This window comes from Salvelinus fontinalis, chromosome 40, assembly GCF_029448725.1.
Source record: "Salvelinus fontinalis isolate EN_2023a chromosome 40, ASM2944872v1, whole genome shotgun sequence".
Taxonomy (NCBI): Eukaryota; Metazoa; Chordata; class Actinopteri; order Salmoniformes; family Salmonidae; genus Salvelinus; species Salvelinus fontinalis.
Window position 1 is genome coordinate 17,744,231 of NC_074704.1, and position 14,692 is coordinate 17,758,922.

General features: G+C 47.0%; 1 protein-coding gene across 1 annotated transcript in view; it reads left to right on the forward strand.

The window, feature by feature from the left end:
- The first annotated feature begins 3,869 nt into the window (after positions 1 to 3,869).
- The window catches only part of LOC129839509 (trinucleotide repeat-containing gene 6C protein-like), a 142,653-nt gene continuing 131,830 nt past the window's right edge, over positions 3,870 to 14,692 (forward strand). The window contains exon 1 of the mRNA XM_055907006.1: positions 3,870 to 4,108. The gene's annotated coding sequence lies outside the window, so the exon portion shown is untranslated. The remainder of the gene's footprint in view (positions 4,109 to 14,692) is intronic.

The following is a 14,692-nucleotide window of genomic DNA, read 5'->3' on the forward strand; positions in this document are numbered from 1 at the left end:
GTTCGCTACGGAGAAGAAACTAACGTCCGTCGGCGTAGCCTTTGAGTCTGGGTAGCCAGGCAAGGAAAACCAATGTAGACCCTCTTTGGTTGTATTTAGCAGTATCTCCTTGCCCTCATATTTTTTGTCCCCTTTATTTATAGGGAATTGTATGAATCTAGATTTATATTCTGTCTTTTTGGACATGATACAGAATAGGACTACAGGTAGGTTGAATATGTTACCTATATACACAGCTTGAAATAATATTTAGTTCCCCTGACAGTTTTGCATTCCCGGTGTCGTCGACTTATATCTTCCCTACTAAACATTCATTCCAAAAAGTCATAAATGTGCCCTTCAGCCAAACACAATTCATTCAGCTAAAAACTCATGGACAGAGGTCAAAACCGAGAGTACTATTCATTCAGCAATGTAGCTCGCATAACATAAATGACAAAAGTAAATACAATGTTTATTGTTGTGTAATTTAGGGTATGATAGCATATCAAAGATACATCTTAACCTATCGCAAAGAAATAAAGACTTTTATTGTTTACACTTATTCAGTATTGATGGCCAATTATTGACCTGACTCAACCAATCACAAAAGCCCCTTTCCTCATATGCAATTTGGCATGTCTGAAACCCCGCGAAACAAGTTCACGTGTTCATTTCGAAAAACTAGCAGAAAGGCTTTTTGCCAAAGCTTTACCATTGAAGTTTGGGTTTTATTGTCATAACGAAGTATTTTTTTCAAAGTCGTAATGAGGAGAACCAAGTTACAAGGTATTTCAAAAACAATCAAACAATATGATACTGGAAGTGGTCTGATGGGGTAAAATATGCCTCCCAAATTGCAATGAAAAAGTAAACAACTTATAAATATTTTCAGTTTGGTGATGATGTAGGTGTACCGTTGCAAGTAAACATCAGTCACATCTTTGGCGAATATAATTAATGGAAACATTCTAGTATTGGAAGGTGGTCATTGTATTTAACTGCCTTCGTAGGCCTAATAAACAATGTTGGATAATAAACTACAATAGAGAAGCTACAATGTTATTCCAAAAATGTTCCAAGGCAAACAAGTGTAGGTCTGGGCTATAACAGAAGACATTAGGCTACTTTTTGTTTTCTAGAACGGATTTATTCATTTCACAGACTATACAATTGCAGTTCTGACAACTCTTCAGTTGTCAACGCCAGACAGGTACTGTAGAGTGGGAAAATAGCAACTAGCTCACGACAGGCCATGTCCTGCGGGGTTACAACGCTTCACGAGGCACACCTTGTTCACGCAACGCTGGGTACACTCATTCATACCTCTCCTGTCATCTTTTCTCAGCTGCCAAGTCCCATCAGTTCCTAAATCCATGTTGGCATGTTTAACTAGCTGGTCAGTCTATCTCACACTCGCTCTCTGCCTTTCCCTGCCTCTTCCCAGGCTAGAAATACCTGCCTGAAAACTAATAAGCCTAATCATCTACTCTGCTGACATTGATGCTGACTACTACTAGGGAAAAGAGGTGGGTGATGGGTTATACACAACTGTGTTCAAGTTAAGAAGGTGTGCTGGCTGTGTAAATGTTGTATATATGAATGACACCTGCCATATTGTAGATATATTTGTACATATACCAGATTGGTACCTAATACTGTGTTGAAAACATCTCGTACATTCGCAGATATGAGCATATGCCCCTCCAACCCGTAATTACTAGTGGGGAACTCGTCTCCTCTCTGGGCTCCAACTTCTCCCACGTGCTGAGCTCTGACGTCACCTACCAAGGAAATGACCTTGATCACAGCATTTTCAGCAGTTAAATGGAACAACAAAACATTTATGTATGAAATAAATGACAATCTATTTACAGTGTATGTAAACACTGTAAATTGTTTACGAGCACGAAAGCTGTACTTTTTGTTTATAGTTGACGGAGCTTGTTTGCCGTTAGCCAAACGGCATTCTCAACGAGTTCCAAGCACGTGAACGCACACAACTCGTTTCTCCTAGTCTACATTTAGTTCCCCACTTGTTATGAATGCAGAATAACTTAGTAGTTATCTCAACCACTCCACAACCATCGTTAAAGGACGCCTTGAAAACCTTCTGTACTTAACCCAAGACGTCTGTTGGCTAATTAACGGGGTCCTCTTGGCAGTGAAGAGCGAAGCTTATTGTGTTGGTATGCAAATGCTTTTGTTTAGAAGTGTGTGTGGGTCAGGGACTTTTCATTCTCCCTCTCTTCTCTTCTCTTGTAAAATGGCGAGACGTCGGGGTCGGCAGCACTCAAAATGGCGCCCGCCTTGGCTCTTTCTCTCACCTTTTTTCCTGAACCATCCAGCCGGGTGGGCGCTCTCGCTCCCTCCCTCACGCCCTTTCCTCTGGCTAGTACATTTTGGATTTTGCTCTGTCTGCCACTGCCAGGTAAAGAGCAGCTCATTATCTCACACTCTTTCCAGCACAGTGCCACCGGCGTATCCCTTAGAGACGGAGAGGGAGAGAGACATGTGCTGCCCTCAGATCCATAGCAACAGAGTGTTCACTCAGTTCCCGAACACACACACTCCCTCCTCCCCTACCTTTTTATTTGCCAAAGCACCGCTTTTGTGTCGCTGTGTAATTCAATTAATTTGCCATTCAGTGAAACTTTTAAGGCGCGGAGACCCGATGGAGTGTTTGTGCTTCGCGAGAGGCTGGGCAGTGTGGCGCCATTCTTGTTAGTTAGTAATCAAACAGCTGTAGATTGGTTTGTTTTTCCACCATGTATCTGCGACCCTTGTCAGACAGCGCGAGAACCCCCATTGAGCATATAGCGCTCAAGGGAGCCCTAGTCTTTTCTCCCAGACAGTTCTCTCCGGCGCTGTGTGTGTGTGTGCACTCGTGCTGTGTGTGTCAGGGCGATGCCCCCATGTTGCTGCAGTACCAGTGTTGTTTGTTACACGGCACCAGGGGAGTCAACATGCTGTGGTACACTGAGAAACACTGGGTGGTCTGCATTAATGAGACAATCACACAGCCTAATGTACATACGCTGGAGGCTGGGGGCAGCGGACGTCGACATGCACATTTGGCAGGGTTTCAATAGGGTTTCAGTTACTTTTTGACAGGGTGTGTGGTCTGTGGATGACTTTCTGTGCCTTTTGTAGTGGATGGGAGTCAGTCGGATAATTCAGCATTGTTGCTCATAAATAAAGCATTGAAATTGATACTTATGTTACGACATAAATGCAATGGGTAGTCTTGGGTAACCCAGAACTAAATCTTGATTTTGTTAACGTTTATGTCAACAGTCAGTCTGTCATGAGAAACTATGCAATGGGAAAGTGAGGGATGGCATCTTGAGCACCGATGTTGAGCTGAGGGTGGCGTTCAGGAAGGGGAACTGACCAAACCACACCTTTTCCCTCCAGTGCTGAGTTAACGTTGGTACTCATGCCAACATCGGGATCGGCCTATAGGGACTCATATACCGCATCAATGCATGCCAGACTGCCAGCCACACCGTATTCACAACGTATTGCTTTAACGTGGCATTGTGCCATGGTCATTTGGCACCGAGAAGGTTCGCTTCTGAAACCCGCCATCGTGTATACACAGACGTGTCGTCGTATAGAGGAAGCATTGTTTGGGTAGTAGAGAGGGAAGGTGGCGTACATACAGTCACAGTGCTGACTGTCTGGTGCCTCTATAATCACTCTGCATGTACTGATTGCTCGCTATGTCGTTGCTAGGCAGAGTTCATAGGCTGATACACGGTCTGTATTGGTAATATTGCACCAGAGGAAATTTCCTTCTCTTTTCTCCCATGTTTAACGATCCCACGTCCTCCTCAGTGAGTCTCATCCTCAGTCTCTCTTCCAGAGGCTCAGACACGCAGGAGAAGTCAGTCTAGTCAGTCTGTCGTCACTACTCCCCATGAGTCTCATCCTCAGTCTCTCATCCAGAGGCTCAGACACGCAGCACAGGAGAAGTCAGTCTAGTCAGTCTGTCGTCACTACTCCCCATCCTCGTCGTCTGTGGAAAACAGCCCATTAGAGCCAAAACAAACGATCGCCACCAAAACAAAAGATCGCCAGCTCCGCCCGCTCCTCTCCCCCGCCCGACGCAAATAATCAACACAAGGTAATTTGTCGCTAATTAATTGAGGGATTGTTAATGGCATCGCATTTAAAGCATGCATGAATGTTTTGTTTTTCTGTCCCTCGCCGTTTGTTAATAAGCCGCTTGAAAATCTGTGTTTTGGGTGGTTTTCGACACCCCGGTTTGTCTGGTGGCAGCGGGACCCCCCCCCCCCCCCCAGACACCCAGTCGCCCCCTCATTCTGCCCACTTTACCCTTGAGAGCCCCGCTCCGCGAACGGAAGAGCGTTCCGTACCCCTGTTTGTTGTTGCTCTATGTTAATGCCCCATCGTCCATCTGTTCGTTTGCTTAATTCTGATTTTGCTTGTTTCCAGCCATGTTATCACCCTTCGACATGCACACACACACCTCATTACCGGCATTCATAACCACGTCAGGACACTCCCTTGGTTTCCATCTCCTGGCTAATAGCCAGCCCTCAGACGGCCCTCGGAGAGGAGGGGCTGCCGCCCCCGCCCTGCCGGTATACAAATTAGCCTAGTTTTGATTAAAAGACAGCTGCATATTTGATTAAACTTGGCACCACACACACACAGGAAGCACGGATGAGGCATGCTGCGTCTCCAGGGAGGTGGAGGGTTGTTTAGCTTAGTGAATGTTGTGAGTGTTTGCTGTTTTCAGATGGAAACAGGGAGCTGAAAGAGTGGAACAGAAGAGCTGCCCAGGGCCTGCTTTGGGGGGTAATGGACCACACTGGCTCATTGGTTTGAGGGTGAAGCTAACACTGTAGTAATGTGTTGTCTGACGATAGCAAGACAAATTGAGAGTGAAAACACACAGACGGACGCTAGAATGCAGTGGTTCTGTGACGTCACAGACGCTTTGCAAAGTCTCAGGTTTGGTTACACTGGCAGGTGAAATGTGCAACTTTCTCTTCACCGTCCTTGAGCCAAGTTAAGGAGAGCTTGTATTGTCTTCTTCAGTTTGTCCTCTTTGCCGTCCCTGAGGGCTAAGGTGGTGGTGTATGGGTCCCCTTAGGGGGCATGGGCGATGTATGGGTGAGTGTGCACACTGTAAGGCCATAGGGGTGGGTGAGAATAGGAGGGTGGGACTGTTGGCATGCAGCCAGCTCCAGTGGAATGTATTCGGGATGGGGGGATGGTGATGCATAATTAATCACAAACAATGAAAGTAGAGAGACAAGGGAGTAGGGGGTTGGTAAGGGGTGGGCAGGTGCAAGCCAAGGGTGGCCACATAGACCAAGGACAAAAACCAGAGGAAATGGTGCCGTGAAAGTCATGTCACTGAAATAGGCAGTTATACGGATGGACTAGGTTGGCATCCACACGGATTGTATTTTTGTTTCTTGCCGTCTAAGATGGGCAGCGGCGCTTCAGGCTGTGTCCTTTCATTTCCTGAGAAGATTGATGTTTTTCACATCACATACTGTAGTGCAGGAAGGCACGGTACAACTCTGTTTTCTTGTGCAAATTGCTGCGGCAATATTTATTTTGGAGCAAATTCAGTGAATGCAGTTTATTTGGGGGGGAAATGGACAGGTTGTTATTCATTTTAAGAGTTCACCGCCTATGTTTTGGTGGGGTTTCATTTATTGACCGTGCTCATGCTTTCCAGTACCAATGTGTATAGGCTATTGCTCAGCTGATAGTGTTTCTACACTGCCCCCTGCTGTATGTCGGTAGTACTACACCCTCCTACCTGTTTACCCTCACCATGGGGGGCTGAAGCTATTTTATTTCTGACAATAATGCATATTCCCGCTCTGAGCCCTCTCCACTCCATACACCATACACATCACTGTTTTTTCAAGGAAAATATAAGTTAAGCTCACCTTATTTACATTTATATGATCAGATTTTCGCTTCCTTATGGACTATGCAAATGTGCCCTTTTCCGAGACTTGGTCACTGAGCACACAGATTTGTTCCCGGGTAGAGAAAAATAATAACATTGCCCCGTAGGAAGATGCAGACCCACGTTTGGGATTTCTGGACCTCATGAATTTGGTAATGATACATTTTGTTTACCCTACCCCCCTTAAAGCTCTTATCAGTCTATTTTGAGTCATGGGTACATAACCTAAGATTTGATTTAGGGCTAGAAATGTCCATCTTTCTTGTGCTGTGTATATTTATTTATTTTGTTTGGTTGTTGCTGCCAGGGGCGGTCTTCAAAATATCATTTTTCATTTTCTCTCCTCTCTAATGGCCTCTAAATTCCATCATGAGGGTGGTGTGTTTGTGGAATGTTGGCAAGAATCTTGGTGGGGCGGGGGGGGGGGGGGGGGGGGGGGGGGCGCTCAGAGGCACATGTCTTTAACCCTTGCTGTTTGTAGGAGAGGAGTGGGGGAAATGGAAGAACGAAAAGAGGTCTAAGGGCTGGCTTGATGAATCCAGTCAGCTCAAGTTTATTTGAAAGAAAGGCCACGGCTCATGTGGGTTTGTGTGTGTGTCCGTGTGGGTGTGTGTCCGTGGGGGTGTGTGTCCGTATGGGTGTGGGTGTGTGCACCTCGATGCTCGAGCGGAACTCCCCGGGCCCATTGTGAAAGAATGGGCATTGATTTGGGTGTGTGTGTGTGTGTGTGCGTGCGCACGCCTGCCGAGTGTAGACTAGAGGGAATAGCACTGTAGAAAATTACTTTCTGCCAGCATATTGCCAACGCCAGTCTTTATATTCATGGGGACGACTCAGGTGATTACAGCCCTCCCCTCCCAGGCTCAGCCCTATCCCATGCCGCCCTGGTCTGCCTGCCCTGCCCTGCCACTGATGAAACGCTGATGTGGAATATTTAACAGACACTCCAAGCCAAACCCAATAATATAATCAGGTAATAAGAAATTAATTTTCTCCCTGGCTGCACTTTGACTGGGGTGTTGATACAAGGTGAAGAAGTCAAGGGATTTCTCAGGATGTTTCGAGTGAACCACCACTAGCCCTCCTGGCTGACACTCCGCTGGCTCACTGACCCCATTATGCCCCCCCCCCCCCCCCCCCCCCCCCCCACACTCTGTGTCCCTGTCACACACACACGTACCCTTCTGCCACCACAACCCACCCTCCACGCTGGACCAATGTATGACGTGACCAACAACAGTAGACGAATGTAATCAACCCCCAGAGTAGACTCAAAGGTCACTCGTCACTGCAGATGACCTGGGCACCACAAACACACAAAACAACAGCCAGTGCTACTGCAGGCTATCCCTCAGACGAGGAACATCGTGTACTGAATCCCCAGAGAGTGGAGGAACATCGTGTACTGAATCCCCAGAGAGTGGAGGAACATGGTGTACTGAATCCCCAGAGAGTGGAGGAACATCGTGTACTCAATCCCCAGAGAGTGGAGGAACATGGTGTACTCAATCCCCAGAGAGTGGAGGAACATGGTGTACTGAATCCCCAGAGAGTGGAGGAACATCGTGTACTGAATCCCCAGAGAGTGGAGGAACATCGTGTACTGAATCCCCAGAGAGTGGAGGAACATCGTGTACTGAATCCCCAGAGAGTGGAGGAACATCGTGTACTGAATCCCCAGAGAGTGGAGGAACATCGTGTACTGAATCCCCAGAGAGTGGAGGAACATCGTGTACTGAATCCCCAGAGAGTGGAGGAACATCGTGTACTGAATCCCCAGAGAGTGGAGGAACATCGTGTACTGAATCCCCAGAGAGTGGAGGAACATCGTGTACTGAATCCCCAGAGAGTGGAGGAACATCGTGTACTGAATCCCCAGAGAGTGGAGGAACATCGTGTACTGAATCCCCAGAGAGTGGAGGAACATCGTGTACTGAATCCCCAGAGAGTGGAGGAACATCGTGTACTGAATCCCCAGAGAGTGGAGGAACATCGTGTACTGAATCCCCAGAGAGTGGAGGAACATCGTGTACTGAATCCCCAGAGAGTGGAGGAACATCGTGTACTGAATCCCCAGAGAGTGGAGGAACATCGTGTACTGAATCCCCAGAGAGTGGAGGAACATGGTGTACTGAATCCCCAGAGAGTGGAGGAACATCGTGTACTGAATCCCCAGAGAGTGGAGGAACATCGTGTACTGAATCCCCAGAGAGTGGAGGAACATCGTGTACTGAATCCCCAGAGAGTGGAGGAACATCGTGTACTGAATCCCCAGAGAGTGGAGGAACATGGTGTACTCAATCCCCAGAGAGTGGAGGAACATCGTGTACTGAATCCCCAGAGAGTGGAGGAACATCGTGTACTGAATCCCCAGAGAGTGGAGGAACATCGTGTACTGAATCCCCAGAGAGTGGAGGAACATCGTGTACTGAATCCCCAGAGAGTGGAGGAACATCGTGTACTGAATCCCCAGAGAGTGGAGGAACATCGTGTACTGAATCCCCAGAGAGTGGAGGAACATCGTGTACTGAATCCCCAGAGAGTGGAGGAACATCGTGTACTGAATCCCCAGAGAGTGGAGGAACATCGTGTACTGAATCCCCAGAGAGTGGAGGAACATCGTGTACTGAATCCCCAGAGAGTGGAGGAACATCGTGTACTGAATCCCCAGAGAGTGGAGGAACATCGTGTACTGAATCCCCAGAGAGTGGAGGAACATCGTGTACTGAATCCCCAGAGAGTGGAGGAACATCGTGTACTGAATCCCCAGAGAGTGGAGGAACATCGTGTACTGAATCCCCAGAGAGTTGAAGAGACGCTCGTGTGAGGTGTAACATGAGATGTGGTGATGTGTTAGTGTTGGGATGACGTGAAGCGGTATAGGCTTCCTTGTTTTAATCCCATCACAAATCCTGTTCTCTCTCTCTCTCTCTCTCTCTCTCTCTCTCTCTCTCTCTCTCTCTCTCTCTCTCTAGCTCTCTCTCTCTCTAGCTCTCTCTCTCTCTATAGCTCTCTCTCTCTCTCGCACTTTCTATCTCTCTCTCGCACTTTCTATCTCTCTCTCGCACTCTCTATCTCTCTATCTCTCTATCTCTCTCGCACTCTCTATCTCTCTCGCACTCTATCTCTCGCACTCTCTCCTCTCTCTCACACTCTCTTTTGTGCTGTCTCTCTCTCTTGCGCTGTCTCTCTCTCTCTTGCGCTGTCTCTCTCTCTCTTGCGCTGTCTCTCTCACGCGCTCCCTGTCTCTCTGGTGCTCGCTGTCTCTCTCTCATGCGCTGTCTGTCTTTCTCTCATGCGCTGTCTGTCTTTTTCTCATGCGCTGTCTCTCTCTATCGCGCGCTGTCTGTCTCACTCTCTCTCTCGCACTCTCTATCTCTCTCGCTGTCTCTCTCTCGCACTCTCTATGTCTCTCTCTCGCACTCTCTCCTCTCTCTCTCTCTCTCCTCTCTCTCTAGCGCTCTCTGTTTTGCACTTTCTCCTCTCTCTCACACTCTCTTTTGTGCTGTCTCTCTCTCTTGCGCTGTCTCTCTCTCTCTTGCGCTGTCTCTCTCGGGCACGCCCTGTCTCTCTAGTGCTTGCTGTCTCTCTCTCTCTTGCGCTGTCTCTCTCGGGCACGCCCTGTCTCTCTAGTGCTTGCTGTCTCTCTCTCTCTTGCGCTGTCTCTCTCGGGCACGCCCTGTCTCTCTGGTGCTTGCTGTCTCTCTCTCTCTTGCGCTGTCTCTCTCGGGCACACCCGGTCTCTCTGGTGCTTGCTGTCTCTCTCTCTCTTGTGCTGTCCATCTCTCTCTCGTGTGCTGTCTCTCTCACGCGTTGTCTCACTCTCTTGCTGTCTCTCTCTCGCGTGCTGTCTCTCTCGCTATCGCGCGCGCTGTCTCTGTCTCAAGCGCTGTCTCTCTCTCGTGCACTGTCTCTCTCGTGCGCTGTCCGTCTCTCTCTCGTGTGCTGTCTCGCTCTCACGCGTTGTCTCACTCTCTTGCTGTCTCTCTCTCGCGTGCACGCTGTCTTTCTCTCTCTCGCGCGCACGCTGTCTTTCTCTCTCTCTCTCGCTCGCTGTCTTTCTCTCTCTCTCGTGCGCTGTCTTTCTCTCTCTCGTGCGCTGTGTCTTTCTCTCTCTCGTGCGCTGTGTCCTTCTCTCTCTCGTGCGCGCGCGCTGTCTTTCTCTCTCGCTCTCTCTCGCACGCTGTCTGTCTCTCTCGCGCTGTCTCTCTCTCTCTTTCACGTGCGCTGTCTCTTGCGCTGTCTTTCTCTCTCTCACGCACTGTCTCTCTCTTTCGCTCGCTGTCTCTCTCTTTCGCACACTGTCTCTCTCTTTCGCACACTGTCTCTCTCGCTCTGGTGAGCTCTAGTGTTTTATTATTACTCCCTCTCGGCCCCCCTCTCGGCCCCGGAATCAGATGGAAGGCCATCAGTCACACACACACACACACACACACACACACACACACACACACACACACACACACACACACACACACACACACACACACACACACACACACACACACACACACACACACACACACACAGACACACACACACACAGACACACAGACACACACACACAGCTTATAACAGAATAGAGAGCTGCAGTGGCGCCCCTGCTCCTGTTTGGTATGCCCATCTGTTTCTATTTCTCTCCTTGCCCCCTTCTCCCCCCAGCCCTGCCATCACATCGCCGCCCCACCTGAGCGCATTTGTCATACTGATGATTTGCTTTATGAGTCCCGGCCTCAGCCTCCCGCTGATGGAAAACTTGCAGCAATATGCAAAAACGCAAAAAGGTAAAGGCTGACGGCAGGCGGAGGTTATTTCCAAGCCTGATGGAAATCAATGTCATGTGCCAGGCTCCTCCGTCCTCGGGAAAATTAGAAAGGGGGAGTAGGAGGAGGAGAGGGGAAGGATGGAGTAAGGGGGTGGAGAGGGCTGAAAGGACAAAGAAAAATGTGTTGGAGGTTTTTCCTTCTGAATCCTAAGGGCTCCTGACTTTTCTTCAAAAGAGTCGTGGCCATTTCATCAGGAAGCCGTTCCTTTCTTTTTGACTTTTCTTTTTCAGTCACTCGCCATAATTGTCCCCTTTTTGTCTTTTTTGTTTATGGACAAAGGGACAAACAAACTCCCCTGCTGTAAGGTTGGCAGATCAAAAAGACAGTGTGCAAATTGGCTCACCGAGTAATGTTGCACTGTGATACCAGGCTTCACACAACAACACAACATATCGACACAATGCAGAACCGCCACAACGATGTCATTGGGCCAAGGTTTTTGATTATGCAAACACAGAACAAAACACAAACCACTGCCAAGATTGCATGTGATTTAGGAGGGATGTAAGAGGGAGTATGTGAATGGCATCGTAAAAAATATCAGCCTTGAATTGCCTCTCCTATTCAGCCATTTTAGCCTACAATCGGAGCTACGTTGTACTTCCAGAGGAGAATCCTCAAAGGCGTAAGATTTGAATATCCTGGGTTTGTCTGTGAAATATCACAAGCGTGTGACTGAATGCTACGGTACACTGTGGGAACGGTTTGGTTTTGGATAGCATGGAGATGTGGCGATGGTGAGCTTCTGTACAATACTCACTAGTGAACAGTGCATCTCCTTGTGAAGTCGGGAGAACCTGGACAGCAGCAGCATTATCCAAACAGTCAGACATACGTTATTCATAAAACTCCATTTCTATGGAACGAGGTCATTGTTGGTTGAACGTATTTCCATTATAATCTTTGACTGGATACCAGGGTCAGGTTGGGGTCAATTCCATTTCAATTTCACTATACAGGAGGTGAATTGAAATTTCATTTGAAACATGGAAAATAACCTCATTGGAGATACATTTTCAATTAATCTCTTAACTGAACTGAATTGAAATGGAATTGACCTTTGACCTTTCCTGGCACAACCACAGACAATCAAGGTCAAACCTCTCTCTCCCGTATAGTATGCTACTGTATGTTAACCCTTACTGTGACACACACACACACACACACACACACACACCCTCACCCTCTCTCACACACACTGTCTCTCTCTCTCACACTCACACACACAGTGTCACAGTGGTAGGCTAGATGGCCCATGCCGGGGCTCTGGCTGGCGTCTCATTTGCATACTTAACACAGTGGTCACAGTCTAGTTGACACGTTTGCAACCCACCACTTATCCCATTACCGGGGTGTCCCTCGCCTCTGCATTGTCTGCTGTGTCTGCACTCTTTCTCACGCTCAGCTTTCCCACAATGTGAATTCACACACATGTGACACATACACACAAACACATATGCAAATTCGCACCTACACACGTGACACACACACACACACACACACACACACACACACACACACACACATACACACACGTGTCATTAAAATAAAAATTCATCACTGAATGGACACAAACATCTTCAATGGTTTACCTTTTTTATTGTGTTTTAGGAATTTGTTCATATGCATGAATGAATATTGGATAATAATTATACAGTAGTCCATATTGAAGCTCAAGTAATTACATAAAATGAGTTGTCATTGACAAATCTGATTGTCCTGAAGTTTTTACCCCGAGGAATGTTGAAGTCTGATCAAGGGGGTACATTATTTAAACACATCTTACCAAAATCAACACGTATCTTATCAAACTATCTCGCCACTCTCTCCTGCCACCCTTAAACATACACACATGCATGCATTGTCACACACACACACACACACACACACACACACACACACACACACACACACACACACACACACACACACACACACCATCAACCATTCAGCCACTGTGTATTTGGAGGGGTGTTAATATGGCCATTAAGGGTGTAATTAGGGTTGGCGACTCTGCTCTAGCTGTGTAATTCAAATCTCAAATAAACTCCCTCCCTGGCGCTTCCTGCAGCCATTCCTGCCTACCTACCCTCTCCCTCTCATCCCTCTCTCTCCCTCTCTCTTCTGGGAGGGTACAATGTAAATAGAACTGATACCTACAGGCGGTGAGGAGGAACAGCCTTTGTATTGTGTGTGTTCAGGGCTTTTCTCTTTCCTTTGTCTCTCCTCCTGGCCGGAGGCTACACTTTGGTTTTTGGTAAGAAACACTGATGTCACTTTTTTACTGAATCGAATTGTTGTTGCTGATAGGCCTACGGTATACCACCTCAATCATTCCTACTACTGTTAGGCATGAGGAGATCCACCACAGCTTTCACATAAGGGCGTGTGACTGGACCATTTTAGGCTTTCTTATAGCCCAGGTCTAAGGAACATTTCACACCTTCGTTTTGATCCTGAGCCCAGGACTTCGCTGACCCTGTTTAGTCCAGAGCAGAGTTACTGTAGCATAGCTCAGCTTGTGATATAGTCATTTGTTCTGCTTAACCTGCTAGGCTGAGAAGGGTTAAGCTAGCCCTGGGGCCAGTTTTAACCCCGAGTTAACTTACAGATAGTCCGAGGCTAATAAAGTGCACTGTGAAAACCCTTGTAGGCCTTGGGGTTATCCGACCTTTTGGTGGTGGATGAGCATCGCTCAATAGCTTGATTTACGATACACTCAATTACTTGATTTACTGTACACTCAATAGCTTGATTTACTGTACACTCAATAGCTTGATTTACTGTACACTCAATAGCTTGATTTACTGTACACTCAATAGCTTGATTTACTGTACACTCAATAGCTTGATTTACTGTACACTCAATAGCTCGATTTATTGTACACTCAATAGCTTGATTTACTGTACTCTCAATAGCTTGATTTACTGTACACTCAATAGCTTGATTTACTGTACACTCAATAGCTTGATTTACTGTACACTCAATAGCTTGATTTACTGTACACTCAATAGCTTTAGGCAGTTTGTCCATAGAGAGACGTATCAACACACCATGTTTCTGAACAGATGGACAAACGTTATATATTTTTGGGAAATTGCACAAGCTTTAGGTCTTTCTGTCATTCACGTCATTGATGGACTGAACAAAAATGCCACAAGTTCATGTTAGGGAATTGATTGCCTATTATAAAGACAGAGACAACTGATCGCTCTGCCAAATTAGACGAACTGAGATCGAAATAAAATAATTATAATTATATGTTGCTCCTTTGCTATTTCCATATAGAGAGATCATTGTAACCAGGAGACGCTACATTGTGATCTTTCCTTCTCTCTCTCTCCTTCTCAGAGTGCTCTCCCCCGCTCGCTCAGCGCTCTCTCTCAAGGGAAAATGATAGCTAATTGTCTTCAAATATGCATTGTGGCGAAGAATATTAACAGACAACAGTAATTTTTGTTAACTTTCCCCAGCTATAAAACACATCTGCCAAGGAGTTGGCAGATTTTTTTGATCATAATGCTGTTTTCATTTGTTTTGATTCCAAGTTCCCCCTGAGGTTTTCTACATTTCAGTCATTTAGCAGCCGCTCTTACCCAGAGCAAATTACAATTAGTGCATTCCTCTTAAGATAGCTAGGTGAGGCAGCAACACGTCACAAATGTATCATGTACATTTTCCCTCAACAAAGTATTTATTAGAAAAGTCAGTACTAGTGGGGAAAGAGAGTGTCGGGGCACCATGAGTTATTTAAGATGCTCTTCAAAGAAGAAGGGTTTCTGAAGTTTTCCAAAGATGGGCAGGGACTCAACTTTTCGGGACATTAGTGGGAAGCTTGTTCCAGGACAGAGAAGAGCTTGGACTGGGCTGAGCAGGAGCTGCCCTTCCATAGGGGTGGGAGGGCCAAGATACCAGATGTGGCAGA